Consider the following 18,120-nt stretch of genomic DNA (forward strand, 5'->3'; position numbering starts at 1 on the left):
TTAGCTCAAAAAATTTCTTGGTTCTTTCCAGACGTACAGATCCCATGAGACTAAAGCTTAAGTTATCAACCTCCCTCCTCAAACCAGTTCTTTTTTCATTTCTTTCTATATTTTTTTTTCTGGGGTCAAACAGTGATACCACCTTTCCTAGTATCTCAGGCTGGATGAGTTAGTCATCTCTGAGGTCAAATCAAGCACCAAGCCCTGTGCATTCTGCACACAACCATACCTGCACACACTGCCGACCTTTGCTCCTGCATGCTTGAATGACCTTCTGCCTCCTATCCCTCCCATGGGCATCTGAATGTCAATGACTTACCCCATGTGCAGACGGGGAGGATGCGCCTAGCACAGTCACTAGTCAATAGCACATATCTTCTCTTCCAACAATTTATCTTCTCCAGCTCGTCTTGAACCAAGCACCAAATACGTATTTTTCAAACATCATGCCCATGCTAGGCATCCCACACCAGACCCAAGGAGGCTGGTGCTTGCAGTCCAGGGCTTCCTCTGTCTCTTGTGCTAGTCCTTCTAGATCCTGCCTTATCTTTGTCTAGAGGCATTGTCCGGAACCCCCAGGCTTCTGTGAGCTACCCCTTCTCTGGGCTCTTTCATCCATTGGTGTCATTCATTACCTTTTCTGTTGGCATTTAAATTTTTATTGCTAAGTACAACTTTCGAAGTTTCATGGGTATAAATCAGAGGCTACAAGTTTACCATAATCCTCTTGTATTGCCCAAAGTATCTTGGAGGGCTCATTAAATGCTTATCCAGTAGTTTTTGGTTTTTGTTATATTTGGGTTCCTTTAGTGTGTGTGTGTGTGTGTGTGTGTGTGTGTGTGTGTGTCTATTGTAGGTTTTTAGTTTGTGGTTGCCATGAGGTTCATATATGTCAATCTATATACATAGCAGTCTGTTCTGGGTCAGCAAGGCAGTAAAAAGTCCCTTTAACACACATCAGGGATTTTTCTTTTTTCTGGACTTTTGGTATTTGCCAAAACAGGATTCTATTAAATTTAAAGGATCTAATTGTATTTACCAAAGCAGGATTCTATTAAAATAAAAAAAACCTAATTTATGGTTTCATATTTCTTTGGAGGGGGAAAAGTCTTTTGTAACATTTTCAGGCGATAAGTTACACTAATTGTTGACTGTTGATCACTTGCTATGTAACAGTCACTGTCAGTTCACCAGTTTATTTAATCTTGACAGCATTCCTATAAAAGATTACCATTATTCTTACTTTGCAGATGAAAAATCTGAGAATCAGAGAAGGGAAGTGACTTGCCTAGTGTCACACAGCTAGCATGTTTCAGGGCTAGAATTAGGACCTTGGGTAGGTCTGGTTCTGTCTAGTCTACTCAGGTTACCATTTAAAAATACAATAGGCTGGGGCTCCAGGGTGGCTCAGTCGGTTGAGCGTCCGACTTCAGCTCGGGTCATGGATCTCACGGTTCGTGAGTTCGAGCCCCACATCGGGCTCTGTGCTGACAACTCAGAGCCTGGAGCCTGCTTCCAATTCTGTGTCTCCCTCTTTCTCTGTCCCTCTCCCCCTCACGCTCTGTCTCTTTCTCTCAAAAATAAATAAATGTTAAAACATTTTAAAAAAATACAATAGGCTGGGTAATTTAAACAACAGAAATTAATTTTCTCACAGTTCTGGAGGCTGGAAATTAAGATTAGGGTGTCCATGGTCAGGTTCTGATAAGAGCTCTCTTCCTGGCTTACAGGCAGCCCCCTTCTCTCTGGATCTTCGTATGGCGCAGAGATCGCTCTCTTCTTAATCCTCTTCAACCCTCTCTGATTAGGACCCACTCTAATGATGTCATTTAACCTTAATTATCTCCTAAAAGCCATATGTCCAAATACAGTCACTGTAGGGGTTAGTACTTCAATATATGCCCCTGGGAGGGACACATTCAGTCCATAAGAGTCTCCAAAAAGATGTGGAGATACACGCTGGGCATTATAAAGTGAGATACAAGAAATCACCCAGAGGTAGTTTATCCAAGACCCAGTTCATCACAACTTTCCATTCCCAACTTAGCTTCCAGTAATTCAGTATGCCAGGTCAGTTGACATTAGCACCAACTTCCAAATCCTATCTTCTCGACAGCCAAGTAATTCCAATTTTTACAAGTAGAGTAAGAACTCTTTATAAAATTCAACCCATACTGTTCTGGGTTTTCTGGAGATTTCAGGATGTAAATTTCAGGGGCTTTCTGTTTGACATTGAGGCGCACAGTTGGATGGGGCTGGGGAGGCTGGGATGCCCATGTTCTGCAGTGGTGATAAAAATCCCACCTTACCAGTGTTAGCTAGACCCTGCTTTGCTGGTACAAAGGCAGTGGGGAGACCAAACTTAAGGATTTACCTAGTTCTGGGTGGCCCCAGTAATAAAATGCCAGTGTCTCAAAAGGGTGTGCAAGCGGACTAATTTGCTATAAGGCAGCTGAAGTTCGACCACCAGGCTTCCCTGGGAGAAGGAATCCACTGTGTTCAGATTTCTCATGAAAAAGCATATTGGCATTCTATTTCTGCCTTCGAGAATGGAGTCCAGTGCCAAGCAGGATCCAGACATTCCTGCATTTTTACTCTTCCCTGCTGTCATCTCTCAATGATTATTGATATTTCAGAAAAGGGAGCTATTTCTGCAATTCTCATTTTCATTAAAAACACATTTTACAAATATTTTTGTCCTTTAAAATTTTTCTTATTTATCTTTTTGTTTGTTTTTAAAACTTCCCTGTTGTAATTTGTTTGGCTATTGTTAGATTTTGGTTGGCTTATTTATTTTTCTTTATTCCAGCAGAAATCATTTGTCGTGGTAGTGGTTTTTCTGTTGTGTTCTGGGCAAAATTCTCCTTTCTTCGCTTCTCTCTCAGACTTCTTCCCTCCTTGCTGCTCTGCATAAACTCTAACAGTAGGAACCCAGCATAAAGGTCTACCCTACCAACTTTCTGCTGTTGCTTTGAAAAAAAATTAAAAGTGTATTATAAAGAAGCAGTAGGTAAATCTGTCTTTCCCTTTGTGAAAAGTGGCAGAGAGATTATTTCATTTAGGTTGGAGGCAGCTAGAATTCTTCAGTAGTGATTAGTTAGGGTTTACTTCAGTTCACACTGGGCCCATCCACAGAGAAAATGGAGGTGATGTTTCCCAAGCATACAATACTTAGAAGTTCACAGCACAAAAATCTGTATAAAAATGACATTAAAATACTATCGGATATTCAGGAAAATGCATCTGAAGTGAAAATACTGAAACTTGTATTCCGCCCCAATTTTTATACTTGATAAGATTATTTGAGACCCATAAAAGAGCTAATAATGTTAAATTCACCCGTATTATATGAAAATGGATATATCATGCATTTTCTATTGCTATACTACTGATTGAGCAAGACTCTGAGAGGCAGCCTCTTTATACTCAAGACCTCCCATGGATGTCACATATCCTTACATGTGACAGTTATCTCTGCCAGGAAGCTCTTCTTCCACCAACTTAAAATCCTCATGAAATAACGCTGGTCTACTTTTATTTCCAACTTCTATTCCAACAGAGAACAGCTAGTCATGAAGAAAAGTGTCTATTTTCCTACATTCCAGACTAAACCAGAAATCCTTTTACATCGTCACCGTGGAAGATCTATGGCACAACCCTATCCTTCAGTCGTCTTTTTGTCTCTGCTGACCTACTTTCCAAACACTTTTAAAGTAGTAATTTCAGACTTGTATATAGTTCCAGAGTTTCCTCTGTGAAGTCGTAAACTCCTTGAAGACAAGGACCATGTCTTATATGTTTTGGCATCCTTATGGTGCCCAAAGAAGTGGTTTAAATCTAGTAGTAATAAATTAATGTTGAGTGAATGTGTCTAATTTAACACATACTTATATAGCGCTCACTTGACTGGAAACTGTTCTGCGTGCTTTATAAATATCAACTCTATTAAATCTTTTAACAATCCAGTGGCATTAGTGTTATTTTCATCCCCATGTCACAAATAAGGAAATCAAGGGACAGAGAGGTTAAGAAATCAGCCAAAGGTCACACAGGTAATACATATCTGAGCCAAGGGGTGCCTGGGTGGCTCAGTTGGTTAAGCATCTGGCCCTTGATTTCGGCTCAGGTCATATCTCACAGTTCATGAGATTGAGCCCCTTATTCAGCTCTGTGCTGACAACATGAAGCCTGCTTGGGATTGTCTCCTCCCCCTCTCTCTCTGTCCCTCCCCAATGTGTGCATGCTCTCTCTCTCTCTCTCTCTCTCTCTCTCCCTCTCTCTCTCTAAACATTTAAAAAATATATATCTGAGCCAGGATTCAAACCTTGGCAGTGTGACTCCAAGAGCTGTCCGGGTTCTCTTTGAGGGAATAAATACGTGAAGGCATGAAGAGGTCATCCTCTGATAAACTGTTCACAGTATTGTACCTGCTCTGCTAAGAGCAGTTACTCTCTGAGAACCTGTTATTGTGACAGATGGTTTTCTACCCTGACTACCCTGTAACTAAATGCTGCCCATTATTTATGCACACAGTCTATACTCTTAAAGAGTCTTGCTTTCAATCTCTCTCTCTTCCTCTTCTATGCTGATTCTCTTTCACATCTAGTTAATTATGAGCACTTCGTACCACTTTTCCAGCTTGTCACAGTCATAGTATATTTTGGTGTTATATCTTTTGCCAGATGCTACTTTCCAAAATCACAACTGCCAACTTAACAATGCACACATAATTTCACCACCCAAGTGAATGACAAAAATTCTTCTTTAGGGACTATCCATGAGGCTGATTATCAGATATGTCATGCAATTTTCTACTTGGATAAGAGACTAGGAAATTAGTTCTGAGGCTTTTAAAAACAAACACATTCTAAAAAAATAAATAAATACTTTCTCAGTAAGTGTGCTACATGAGTAATATTTCTATGATTTCAGAGCCCACTAGTAGGAATTTATCTAACTACAAAAATTCCTATTTAGCAGGTACAGTATTATTGTACCAACTCAAATGTGACTACAAAAGAGTGTGTTTCTTTAGTTTTTTGGGGTTTTTTTTTGTTTTGTAAATTAACTAATATGAAGTTCCCATTTGGTCAAGCTGGTGGGAAGCTGTCTTGTCATTGTTGAGGCTCCATCCCCTTCCCTAATTGTCTCACGAAAACTTGTAGTTTCCAGTGATACTTACCAGATAAGGAAGAGTGTCTCGTCCTCAGTCCATCGTCATCATGGATATACTCAAGTGTCCAAGCCTGAAGTCCAGTTTGCTGATGGATTGCATGTGAGTGCAGTAATGTTTGCCAAAATTGTTCCGCCATGTGTGAGATCCAGCTTCCCTAGATATACCCTTGTGTTTCCCTCAGGGGTTCTGCCCTTTCCTCCAAAGTTCTCAGGATCAAATTTCCCCACTAGCGGAAATACCTGTATTCCTCTCTACTTTCCCAAGCTAGGAAATAGCTTTCTCTTGCCATTCTTTCTATCCTCCTCCTCCTCCTCCTTCTTCTTCTTTTTAGTTTTTAAATGTTTTTAATGTTTATTTATTTTTGAGACAGAGAGACAGAGCATGAGCAGGGGAGGGGTGGAGAGAAAGGGAGACACAGAACCTGAAGCAGGCTCCAGGCTCCAAGCTGTCAGCACAGAGCCCAACACGGGGCTTGAACCCATGAACCATGAGATCATGACCTGAGCTGAAGTCAGATGCTCAACTGACTGAGCCACCCAGGTGCCCCCATTTTTCCTGTTCTTGAGCACATCCTCAAGAGAGGATGAAAGAGAAGAGGAGAAGAAAAACTAAATTAGCAACTGCATGAATAGTTATGTCATATGTGGTGACAGGCTTCTTGCTGTCAGTTTGCTCTCAGTTTTAACCAAGGAGAAAAGACATGCGTGCCACACAAAGGTATCAACATACAATTTGCCAAGTGTTCACTGTTGATAAAAGCCTAAGAGATTTAGAGGACCAAGTTTACTATTATACACAGAACTCCTCTCTGGGACTGGCTAGAAAGAGATCTTGCTTACGGAGAAAGGTGTTCAAGGTAAAAATGAGACAAATTTGAACAAAGAAAGGAAATGTGTTCAGCCATTTTATTAAAGACTCATGGAAGGAAAAAGCTGTAGGAACACACAAGGGATGAAAAATCAGACACAATCTCAAAACTGGTGCTTTTTCCAGTCTTGGGGTAGGAAAGAAAACATTAAAGTAAATCAAGAGTATGCAGGTGTAGTCCTTATGCTATGTGTAAGAGCTGGTGTGTTGACCATGCTACTTTACGGTATAAGCTCCAAGTATGAAACATCTAATATATGCTAATCCATGAAGCTGTCCAGCCTTGACTTTGGTCTGGAATTTCTTACTCTGGGGATACTGAAAAAAAAGTAACAGTTTAATGTCTCAACCTAACTGGTACCCAGCTTTTTATTATACCATTAATCACTCCACTAAATCTGATGTTCTTACTTACCCGTACCCACTTAAACGTGGAACAGTTTTAATCCAGGAAGAAGGGAATTTTGGTCTGGAGGTGAACACATTAAAACACATCACTATCACCAAAACTTTCTTAAACTTTGGATGAATCAGTGTTTGCAACTCTCAAGGGCATTACAATGATTTGTTTGAGGTCTGTTTGTGATTTGTATGCCATGTTTATTAAAGGTGATATAAAAGGTTATGTAAGGGACTTAATCCCCACGGTTTTGGCAAATAACCACTATCATTTAGTGGGAAGTGGGTGGCATGTCAGTTGTCAGCTCTAATTTCTCCTTACACATACTTTTCTTATTATACCTCTTATACCCACACGACTTTTTGACAGACCATGTTGGGGGTTCTGAAGCAGGGGAGAGCTAAAGAGCTACCTGGTGAGAGAGAATATTTTAATAGGACATGTAAAATCTAGTACTTTAATTGGAAAGAAACAGTAATGGGATGTTGAGGTTATTTTCTTCCACCAAATCTGTAAGGACGTTAAGCCAATTTCTGTGAAAAATTGTAGAATTTTGTCTCCTACTTGCTTCAAAGATGAAGGGCAAGACATGTAGAATTACTACTAGATTTCATTACAGCTAAGTTCCATCATTATTTTATGCCCCATTAAGGAGAAAACATGGCACCAATTAAATTGACACAATATTTTCTTATCACCTAACATTTTTATATGACTGAAAAATATTTTGAGGCTCATTTTAGATACAGATTTTGTTATATATCATACTTTTCTGTTTCTGTGCCTTTCTATGCCCCTAATAAAATTTCAATACCAGCTAATGGTGCCAGACCTTTGCATTTAAGATGGTGCTATTGCCCATCATGAAATTTCTAGTTGTTTTTCTGTTTCTAGGTGCATCAGTGATTCATTGACACTCCACACCCAGTCCCCTTGCATAGAAATGACCTTGACTGTAGTCAAGTGGCACCTAGGTTTCATAAAGTACAGTATTAGTGCCCGGCCAGCAGGTGGGACAATGAACAGATATGATGAAGGCAAAGGAACCCAGGTGTTGAGTCCAGCCAAGAGGTCAGCTACCAAGGATCTGTAAATGTCTGACGGTCCTTTGCTCCTTTGTAAGGGTCTCTATATTTTAAAGGACAATATATGCTCATGGTAGGATCATCATTAATATGAATGCCTATAAATCCACCCTTCAAATAGTCTTCTCGGTAATTTTTAGTTTTGTCACCTTCCTGTCTAACCTGACCAACCTAATGAAGGACTGGGGCTAGGCACTAGGCATTGATCAGCACCAGACCTGCCAGTGCTTGCATTAGTGCCATCTTCATTTTACTGTTCCTTCTCAGAATCACGTCAAGCTCCTTGTCCATTTTGTGAGAACTTGTCCAGTTCAAACTTTAAAAAAAAATTTTTTTAATGTTTATTTATTTTTGAGACAGAGAGAGGCAGCGCATGAATGGGGGAGGGTCAGAGAGAGAGGGAGACACAGAATTCCAAACAGGCTCCAGGCTCTGAGCTGTCAGCACAGAGCCCGACATGGGACTCGAACCCACGGACCACGAGATCATGACCTGAGCCGAAGTCAGATGCTTAACCGACTGAGCCACCCAGGCGCTCCCAAACTTTATAATAAAAGTGGACACCCCATTCCCTCAGGAAACCCTGCTCACAGCACCATGGCAGACAAAGCAAGGGGCCAATATCAACAGTAAATACTAGCAATACTTAATTCTTTCTTAATTTTTAGATTAAAAAATAGATGCGTAGAAGTCCTGACATTTTCTTCCCGCACTGGGAAGTGCTTGTTCCACTTCCACTGGGCTGCTTGTTCAACCCACGGGCATTTTGCACTCAACTTTGGAGACTACCATGTAAACAACTGTATTAATCTCATAGTGTAAACATTTGAGGAACTGAAAAAACTCAAGTTTAAGAGTTTGACTGTGTTTTTTTTTTTTTCTCTCAATTTAATATGGGTGTGAGGCAGGGAGGGGTGGAAGTTCTTTTGGAAATAACTAAAATTATAGTCATATATATTTTTGAATCTTTTAAAAATACACTGTGTATTCACTCCAGTAATTCTGTTGATGCCCAGCTTTAGACCAAAGACAACGCAAATTCTTAAACAGGAACAAAATAATAATTGGCAGCTGTGCACAATAAGGCAATCAAGGGCCATGTGTTGCATCATAAACCCCTAGAGCAAAGAAATGTGCCTGATGTTGGATAATGAAGTGTATCCAAGAAAATAAATACAATGGACTGTGTTATTTTAAGGGTAAGACTGTTATTCCCTCCTGTCAGAAACAGATAAAATTTTATTTCTTAACATAGTGAAACTTACTCAAGAAACCTTTTGGGCTGCATATCCACTGGGGTAAAATACTGAATAACTGCTCACATGTGATCACACCTCCTTACTCCTAAAATTTTGATGCTTCGTAGAATAAACATAATTTTTCTAAAGAGTGAATTTCTAAGACAGAGCATTATAAATATAGCATTTTTAGTAAAGCCCAAGCCAGATTGTTTCTCCTTGTTGGCTTCTAAGGAAGACTGCCGCCACTAATCTGATTACACACCAGTGCCAACTTCAGATACCATTGGATAGCCCTTCCTTGAAAGCAGTTCACTACTTTTGTTCCTCCCTGAATCTGAGTATAATATCATAAAGATTTCCTAAACTGGAAGAAACCTTAGTAAATAATGTATTTTCCCATACAGCTCATTGTCAAGTTTTGGTTGAAACTTTGTAAAGTGAGAGCCCCTATGTTGTTGTTACATTGTTATAATATATTGTTATGTTGTCGGGTCTCTCAACCCCTGGGTCAGGATGTGATGTTTGCAAATGGTACATTCCTTAAGCCAAGACTGAGAATGGCTTGCCACTTCCCCCCACCCACAATTATATAGAGGAGGGAGAAGAAAAGCCAAGTAAGAATCTCCCAGAAAATAGCAAATGTTAATATTAATCACACTCCCATCACATTCAGATGGCCCAGACTCATTTATGTGAACATACATGTAATGGAAGTTTTGCAACTGTAATAATTTACAAATTTATGAAATTATTGCAAATTGTTAATGATTTGCAAATATTACAAATAATTTGAGTATTACAAACATTTTGTAATAATTGTAACAGAAGCTGTAAAATGTATCCTTTCCACTTGTCTAGAAAAAGAGAATGGTGTGGTGAACACAGCATTGTTTCTGTCAAATCTATAACAGATACTCAACCCCCAGAGTAATCAGAGGATGCAAATTCAAACAGCAATAAGATACTATTTACCCCCATCACACTGTCAAGTATTGGAAAGCCAAATCATATAAGGGTGTGTGGAAATAAGAACCATCATGGACTGCTGATGGGTGTCTGAACTCATTTCATGGTGAATATTCTCATAGCAGTGAGTGCAGTTAAATATGCAGATACCCTAGGACTCAGCGATTCTATTCCTGAGTACATTGTCCTGTTATAATTTCCATGCAGATGCCCACAGACTTGTATAAAGATATCCTTTGCAGGGTTATGGGTGAAAATCAAGGCAGTCTACAGTTCCATCAATAAGGAAATGAATAAATAAAATGGGGCATACATGCAATTAACAGAATACTATGCAGTGACCAGAAGCAATGAGATGTATTTTTTCTTCACTATTTTTGTTTTGCACTGTAGAAAACAACAACAACCAGAAACACACAGCTTTTCTTCACATTTGCACGGATTTTTAGGAAATCACCGCTTTTCCCCTGGAGGAATAGCCTTCAGACAAAAGAGAAGTAGTATCACATTGCAAACTCTGCAAATCCCTAAAATCTACTGCTTGAAGACAATCCCCAGGGACTGGGAAGAAAACAAATGTCACAAGAGATGAGAGGAGAACATGTAAGGATGGCAAGCTGGGGAAATGAGCATTTTTCGTGCCATTGACCCAGACCAAGATACCTTTTTCTCTTGGCACCCACGGCCACCACCTCAAAGGGATGATTGTTGGTCTGTGGTCTGAAGAACTCGTCTTAAATGAAATGAGAGTCGTTTTGAGAAGTGTATATACGCACATATATCTTTGATGTATATATCAACGTTCCTAGATATCTGATGCATAACTTAAAGAAGTAAAACAGATTTGTAGCAAATATTCCTTATGGAAATTTTAAAAAAACATAGTAATACTATACATTTTTCAAGGGTACACATTTTATAGAAATAAATGGAAGTTGGATTGCAAGGACATACAGAAGAATGGGTGCTGATGAGGTTGGGGGGAATGGAATGAGGACAAAAATTAATATAATGCAAAGCAGCCCCATCCTTATTAGCATGTCATCAATTGAAAAGTCTGAGCAACCAGATTCTGGCCTTCTGAGATTTGGCTCTATCACCTCTCTGTACACAGCTCTGGAAGCATGGGGGAAATCTGGATTAGGGGTTATATTGTACGATCACTCATTCTATTTCTGAATCACATTTGAAATCACACGTGTTTGGCCTTAACTTGTGCACATTCTTTGAATACTACTCCAATAATAGTCCATGAAGCAGAAGAGCTAAGGAACCACAGGGTCATCTGATCCAAGCTCCGTCTCACAGATAAGAAAGCTGAGATTGCAAACAGTCCAGGGATCTTCAAGGCCTCCTTTTAGTTTCTTGGCTTCTTATTATACGTGAATTTGATTTCAGCTCATTTGAAGAATCGGTTTCCTTTTCTAAATACTATCTTTCCTCTCTGCAGTATTGCTTCAAATTCAGCAAAAACAGGGGTATGGAGAGGATTCAAACCAAAACTATTTTAAGTGTAAGAATCTAGGCAGATAATAAAAACATGTTTTTTAACTTATTTAAATTGTGTGCATCTGCATTTATTTGTTTTCAGATTTTGTAGTAGGTTCTGTGGGTGGTAGTCCAGGAAAAAAACACACAGAGACATTTGCTTTGGGACTGCCCAGCATAAACAGCATTACCACGGCAGATCGGAATGTGTGAGCCGAAAACCAACAAGGGGTCAGAATCCAGACCCAGAGGTAGCCTATGCACTTGAAGGTTTCCTGTTGAAGGACACATGCTCCTTCCAAGGATACAAAGATCTTTACCAGGACTTTCAATTCACTACTGCTTTGTGTCCTGGCTACAGCCATCCACTGGCAAGTTGCTGTTTGGGCAACAGTTAATTATCAGCTGTCTGGACTAGCTCACCGTAAACATATTACAGTGTTTCATCGCTCATGTTTTATTTAATTTCACTTGTCATCAAGGTCCTTGATTGGAGCTCTGCGATTTAGATTGGGAGAGGTGGTTTTTACTCCTGTTGAAATCTGCTTATCACTCAGTCCGTGCTCTGCTCCAGAGGTAAAGGATGAGACTCTCTCGCCCACCAAGACAGACTCTGGTGCTCTCTAGGGCAGCTCCAAGAAGGAGTTGGGCCATTTATCCTAACTGCGATGCTATTGCAAGAAGCTAAATGAGAGACACATGGTGGTTTTCGGGTGGTATAATCTGTCTTCAGTTAATAATGGCATTTCCAGTGTGGGATTACTAATGAGAAGACCCTAGGACCACTGCCCAAACTTCAGATGTCAAGAATCAGTAAACTCCCACATAGGTTTTGCGAACCATGAAGAAAACTTCAAAGATCAGATACAGTTTTCCATGGAGATGTCTGTGTTTTGCCGGATGCTCTGGCAAGGATACAGAGCACTCATATTCAACACACAGAAACACATGTGAACACATACAAACATGGCCACACCAAACGATCCTCGCAGTGTATCGACCTCAGGCCTCCTGCCCGGGCCCTCAGCAAAGCCACTGGAAGAACCTAGAATAAACCCCAGCTCTGACACTCAGGTAAGTGGAGACAGGTGTAAGAAAGATCCTCCACGTAAGGTGTGTCAGGCAGCCCAACACACGCCTACATGCCTCTCTACGTTCCTCTCTGATAGGACAAGACACACGTGAAACATGCTTCCTCCAAAGGGAGATCACACCCTCCAATGCCTCTCTGTCAGAGCTGTGGGCTGCGTTCCCAGCTGGCAAGGGTAGATTTTATCCCCTGATTGTACAAAGGAGCTGAGAAAGGAGTTTCCCACTGAAGACCTTGCCTCACCCATAAGGTTCTTCAGTACAACTTGAGTGTTTCCCTCTTCAGTGGGAATAAGAAACAATAACAAAGTAAATAAAAGTAAGCCATGGGACAAAAATGTCATACATGTCAGCAAATATATCATGTTTCTAAAACATGAATTTACCCAAAGTCTTTATGTCTATCATTTCCCCTTCCCAACTCTCCCCTCCCCCCACTCCGCCCCAACACACACACTCAAATAGTAGGCATCGCCAGAAAGCATTATTTGGAGCTGATTCTAACTTTCTAAGAGTATTGGAAACAACCCCTAGCTACTGAGGCCATGATCATCTGCTTTTGCACCTAAGAGAGAAATTATGTGCAAAATATGTGTTAATAAGAGGACTTTCTGTTATCATAGAAACAGCATGACATTGATAATAACTTTACCTTTCACTTTTAAGTGTATAGTTTTGTAATAATCCATAAAATAAATTATATTGGTCAGCAAAGGCTACAGTCATTTTAGATGCACTGAGCCATTGTTGGTACTAAGCAAAGGTGGGAAAGAAAAGGAAGGTGAGTTAGACATGGTTCTGGCCCTCAAGATATTCTTCAAGGTGTGCTTTAGGAGTAGATGCATACCTGAAATACTGGCACAGTAACAAAAGCATCATAAATAGGAAAATGGTCGAAGGGCTACAGAGGCCCAGACAAGGGAGTATGCAGCCTATATAAGCATATACGTGTTCCATATATGTGTATTGGAACAACTGCAAAAAGAAGAAACACAGTTTTTACAATCAAATACTTTAGCTCCTCTTAAATGGCTTTGCGCAAGCTATCTGGGTAAGTAATCAAGATGAATATAGACACCAAAGTTGATTATAAGCTACGTGAGGGCAAGAATGAAGCACCTTTATTCACCGCCATGTTTCCACCTCAAAAAATAGTGCTCACGTAAAATTATTTTAAGTGAAATTGCCTAGGAAGAGGAAAAGATATGGGGTATAGAAGAAACTGTGAGAGAGACCCCAAAAGAGTATGGAGGTGGTCTTCCAGTCCAAAGATGTACTTTGCAAAGGGCAAGAGGGAGATGGCTTGGCCACATGGTGCAGGCTTGGTGGAGGAGGAAGGGAGGTTATTTAGGACAAGGGGGCGGCAGATGAAGCAGGATCCCTTTTGGCCCCTCTTTCTAGCACAGAGTTCTGGGTACCCAAGAAGTCAGGCCCTGTGCTTGAGATGGAGGCAAATGATGTCAAGAGGGAAAATCGGGTCCAATTAAGGTGAGAAGGGTGTAGAATACATATTCAGAAAAGGCTCTTAGTAAATAAAAGACCCAGAGCAAGGGGTGGGGGTGGAAGTTTGACAGAGGCAGGGCGGGCTAGGGGAACTGAGAGGCTGAGTGGGAGTGGGGTGTGAGTGTGGCAGAGGATGGGGGCCTGTAGGATGGGAGCTTGACTGGAGATGTGCATCATGCAGATAAGGGAGAGAGGATAGTGGTCTGGAGAGGACAGCAGCAAGGGAATGAGGCTTGAGGCGAGCTGACCAGCCCCAGAGTTTCCTTGGTGGAAGGCTGCTCTGAGGGTCAGTCCCTGTCAAGTCCCGGTAGGGCAAGGGGAGCCACAGCCCCCAATCAAGTCCCCTCTCTTAGAAGCCAGAAAAAAGCTGGACCTTGTATTCAGAGGTCTGCGTTCCTCTGCAAAGCTTCCTCTGGCCTAACCTTGGAAGTCATGCAATTCCACTACCTTCTGGTTCTAAGGGAGTCTCTAAGACCAACCCAGATTCATAGAAAGGGAATTACATTGTACTTCCTGCAGGGCAAACAGCAAGATCACATTGTAAGAGACTGTGGTGGCCACTTTGGAACATTCCGTCTTCACACACCCTTACTGTGGTGAAAGCAGACTTTTTTCTCTTTTGCCGGTTTCTCAACCTCCATGAGCAAATAAAACCACCTCGACCCAATTGCTCAAAACTCCAAATTGAATGATAATCCTCACCTCCTCTCTTTCCTGCACTCCTCAGGTTTAATGCATCCTCATCGGGTCCTTTCAACTTCACTTCTGAAACAACTCCCAGGTATATTCACCCCTCTGCACCTCTGCTCGAGCCACCCTGCTGCCACCATCTCCCACCTAAACCACGATAGTAGCCTGGGGATGATCTCCTTGCTTCCATTCTTGTCCCCTGTAATCCATGTGTTCTACAACAGACAGGTTAATACAGTTAATGCTCATACATAAGATCATACCACTCCCATGCTTAAAAACCTGTGACAGCTTCCCAGGCAGTTGGGATACAATCCAAATGCTGTCATCTGGCTTCCAGAACCTTCCATGATTTAGCCCCAGGTCTTCGCACCAGCCTCTTCAGGCCATCCCTTGATGCCTTGTCTACTCTGCCCTTACTCACATTTGCTGCTTTCTTTTACTTTCTCAAACTCCCCTGGAGCCAGCATCTTGTGTCACCTTCCTGGAATATTCTCTGACTGTGCATACTGGCTTCTTGTTCTTTAAGAGCCACTTCCTCATGGCTTTTCCAACCTCCTAATAGAAAAGTAGCCCCCCAGGTCACTGTCATATTCCCTGATTTAATTCACTAGTTGAAATGCAGTTAAGATATAGGGATGTGACAGGTAACTTTTGGGGCCATGAGAACAACAACAACAAAAAGCTCTAGCTGCATTCATAAGTGTTTTACATTTTCTTAGCCAGACACCTCCTACCTCCCTTAAAATGGCAGTTCATAGGAACAGAAGACTTCTCTGTAGACCAGTTCCTGGAAAAACTGCTGACATAAGGTAGGAGTACGGTCTTCACTAATGATTTAGTACCTGGAAGAGCCTGGTAACTTAACCCAGTAAGTGATTAACACATTTCTCTTATAATAATTATTATTTAATCTAAGTGTCTTAATTTGCTAATAGGGGCACTGAAGCCAGAATTAGTAAATCGTTTGTCCAGCGTCACTAGGATAGGTGCGAATAGTATCATGACTAAGCTTAATTGTTAAAATCAAGAGTCTCATCTTTTTATTACGAAAGAAATTTTTAAAAAACCAAACAACTCTTGGGGCACCTGGGTTGGGTGGCTCAGTCAGTTGATCATCTGACTTTTCATTTCGGCTCAGGTCATGATCCCAGGGTCATGGGATTGAGCCCTGTGTTGGGCTTTGTGCTGAGTGTGGAACCTGCTTGAAATGCATGCTCGCTCTTACTCTCTCTCTCTCTCTCTCTGAAATTAAAATAAAATAAAATACCAAATAACTCTTACTTGTATTGAACATCCATCCACTCTGCATTAGCTGGAGCCATGGGATCTCAACTGTGGCACTGACCAGTAGCATGGCATTGAGCAAGCATGCAGAAGAGGGTCTGATTTCCCTCTCAGGCATTTGAGGATGCTATGAAGCCACATGGAGGCATTTACTCCCTCATTGGGGAAGTTTGAGTGTTCCAAGAGTGTAAATGCCCCTCCCTTACCTTCGTCCTTTTCTTTTGTCATTATATCCCTTTGATCTAGAAGGTTGATTCTTGCCACAGCTTGTACTTCATAGGTGAATGCCCAAGACTGGAAACACAGCTTGAAACACCATTTTCCACCAACTGATCCTTGAATCACACGTGACCCCTTGAAGATAAGATCAAATAAGATTAGGAAATGCAAAAACCATTCACAGGCACACAAACATATTGAAAGATTTGAGAAATTTTTCTGCAACGTGTCCTTCACCCTCTTTTTAACACAGATTTTTTCCTAATCTATAATATTGCCTTAGAGATGATGATGCATACACATTAAGGTAGATCCAGGTTACTGTCAGAGACAAACTGATTCATGGGCAAGGTTCATAAAATTCAATAAGGTGTAAGGATATGACAGGTTGCTTTCTAGACCATCATAAAGAATAAAAAGGATGTGGTTGCAAAAATAGGTCCAATTCTTCACTCTGTCCCGCATCCATACTCCTTATTATGTGACTTTCCAGCTCTTGAATCTGAAATGGCCTTATGACTTGTTTTGGCCAACAGAATACAGAGGAAGAGACGTTGTACCATTTGTCAGCCTAAGTCCTAAACAGTCTTGCATGCTGCTGCTGGCTTCCTTGGAAACCTGTCATCACTCTTCACATGAGCCTGGGCTAGCTCTCCAGATGATGAGAGACAATGTGGCCCAGTCAACCCCATCACTCCAACCAAGAGCCAGCCAATCACTGGACGTGGAAGTGAGACCACCCTAGACTGCATCAGTCCCCACTGAGCCATCAGCTGATGACAGATGACAGTGTAAGCCCTGCCAAGTTCGTCCGAGCTGGCCAGGTCAGCACAATGCTCAAGCCCATCCATAATATACTCGTGAGCACTAAGAAATCATAGTTGTTTTAAGCCATTAATTTGGAGATGGTTTGTTACCTAGCAATTCAATAATTAATACACAAGGCAAAACTCCCGTTTACTCCCACAGACAAAAAAGGAACCCTGAAAAACACAGGACAGTGATACGATATAACATAGCACTAAAGCTGATTGAAGCAAAATGATAAGCATTTCCAAGACAGAAGTTAGGTCTTATTCACGTTTATATCCCTACAACCAAGCACAATGCTGCGCACATGGGGTGTTCAATAAATGTTTTTGAGGAATAAGATCGTGGTAAATTGCCACTGTACCCAAGAGCCAACTCTGCACAAGAACAAGTGGATTACGTGTTACAGTTTCAGAAAGACATAAAAAAGAAGCAGCCCTAAAAACAAGGAGAAGTGATACTGATAGCAGACAGTTAGAAATTAATAGTTTTCCTGATCTGAACTCATGATTCTCATGCTCCTGGGATTAGAGGTGGGCGGCCCTTACAGCATCTGCACCACAGGATTAACATCTGTGTGAACGTGGACATAGAAAAAGGCAGAGGGGATGAATTCCTGAATTGTTCTTACTGACATTCGCGGATATGGTTCCTTGGATGATTCTAGTTCACAGGTGCACTGGCCACACACTAATTGAAAGAATTATTTTCTTAACATTCGGTGTCATCTGCAAAGGCTTTTGTGAAGAGCATAATTGTTTCAACCAGCTGCTAGGAACTGTTTTTATTAATTTTTTTTTTAAATCAAACAATGCCAAAGCAGAGGGTGTTTGTAATATTTCCCCCTCCACATTCTTCTGGGGGATTAAATGAAAAACAACCTACAGCTTTATGAGGCTAAGACCTTTGAAGACCAAGGAATTGGGTTCTGTAAACAGCAACAACAGAAATGTGTCCTTTTTCTCTCTATTTTTATCCTCACCCCATGATAGGCTATCCTGTGTGCAGCGTGCCTGATTAGTGAAGCCCAGAGTGGCCACATCCTGAATCCCTACACTAGCACAACCTGACAGACTGCAGGTCTGACTTCCACTGTGTGTGCTGCCTTAAACTAGAGAAGATGCCACAAGTTCTGTGATTTCTGTCTTTGGGTCACTGCCAGACCCATCTCCAAGGCACTGGCTCTAATAGCTAAAAAATCTCTTTCTGGAGTCAACTCTTGAATGTATAAGGATTTCCAGGTTTTCCCAAAGGCAGTCTGTAAGTCCCCCAAACCTAAATGTCATTTCAGCATTACAC

The 18,120-nt window shown here is 41.2% G+C and overlaps 1 long non-coding RNA gene across 1 annotated transcript; it reads right to left on the reverse strand.

The window, feature by feature from the left end:
* Nucleotides 1–6,064: 6,064 nt before the first annotated feature.
* On the reverse strand, nt 6,065–16,948 carry LOC123608686. The gene is made up of 2 exons (XR_006717380.1): nt 15,999–16,948; nt 6,065–6,361 (listed from the first exon to the last, which is right to left on the reverse strand). It is a non-coding gene; the product is annotated as an uncharacterized LOC123608686 (long non-coding RNA).
* Nucleotides 16,949–18,120: the final 1,172 nt, after the last annotated feature.

This window comes from Leopardus geoffroyi, chromosome B2, assembly GCF_018350155.1.
Source record: "Leopardus geoffroyi isolate Oge1 chromosome B2, O.geoffroyi_Oge1_pat1.0, whole genome shotgun sequence".
Lineage (NCBI taxonomy): Eukaryota > Metazoa > Chordata > Mammalia > Carnivora > Felidae > Leopardus > Leopardus geoffroyi.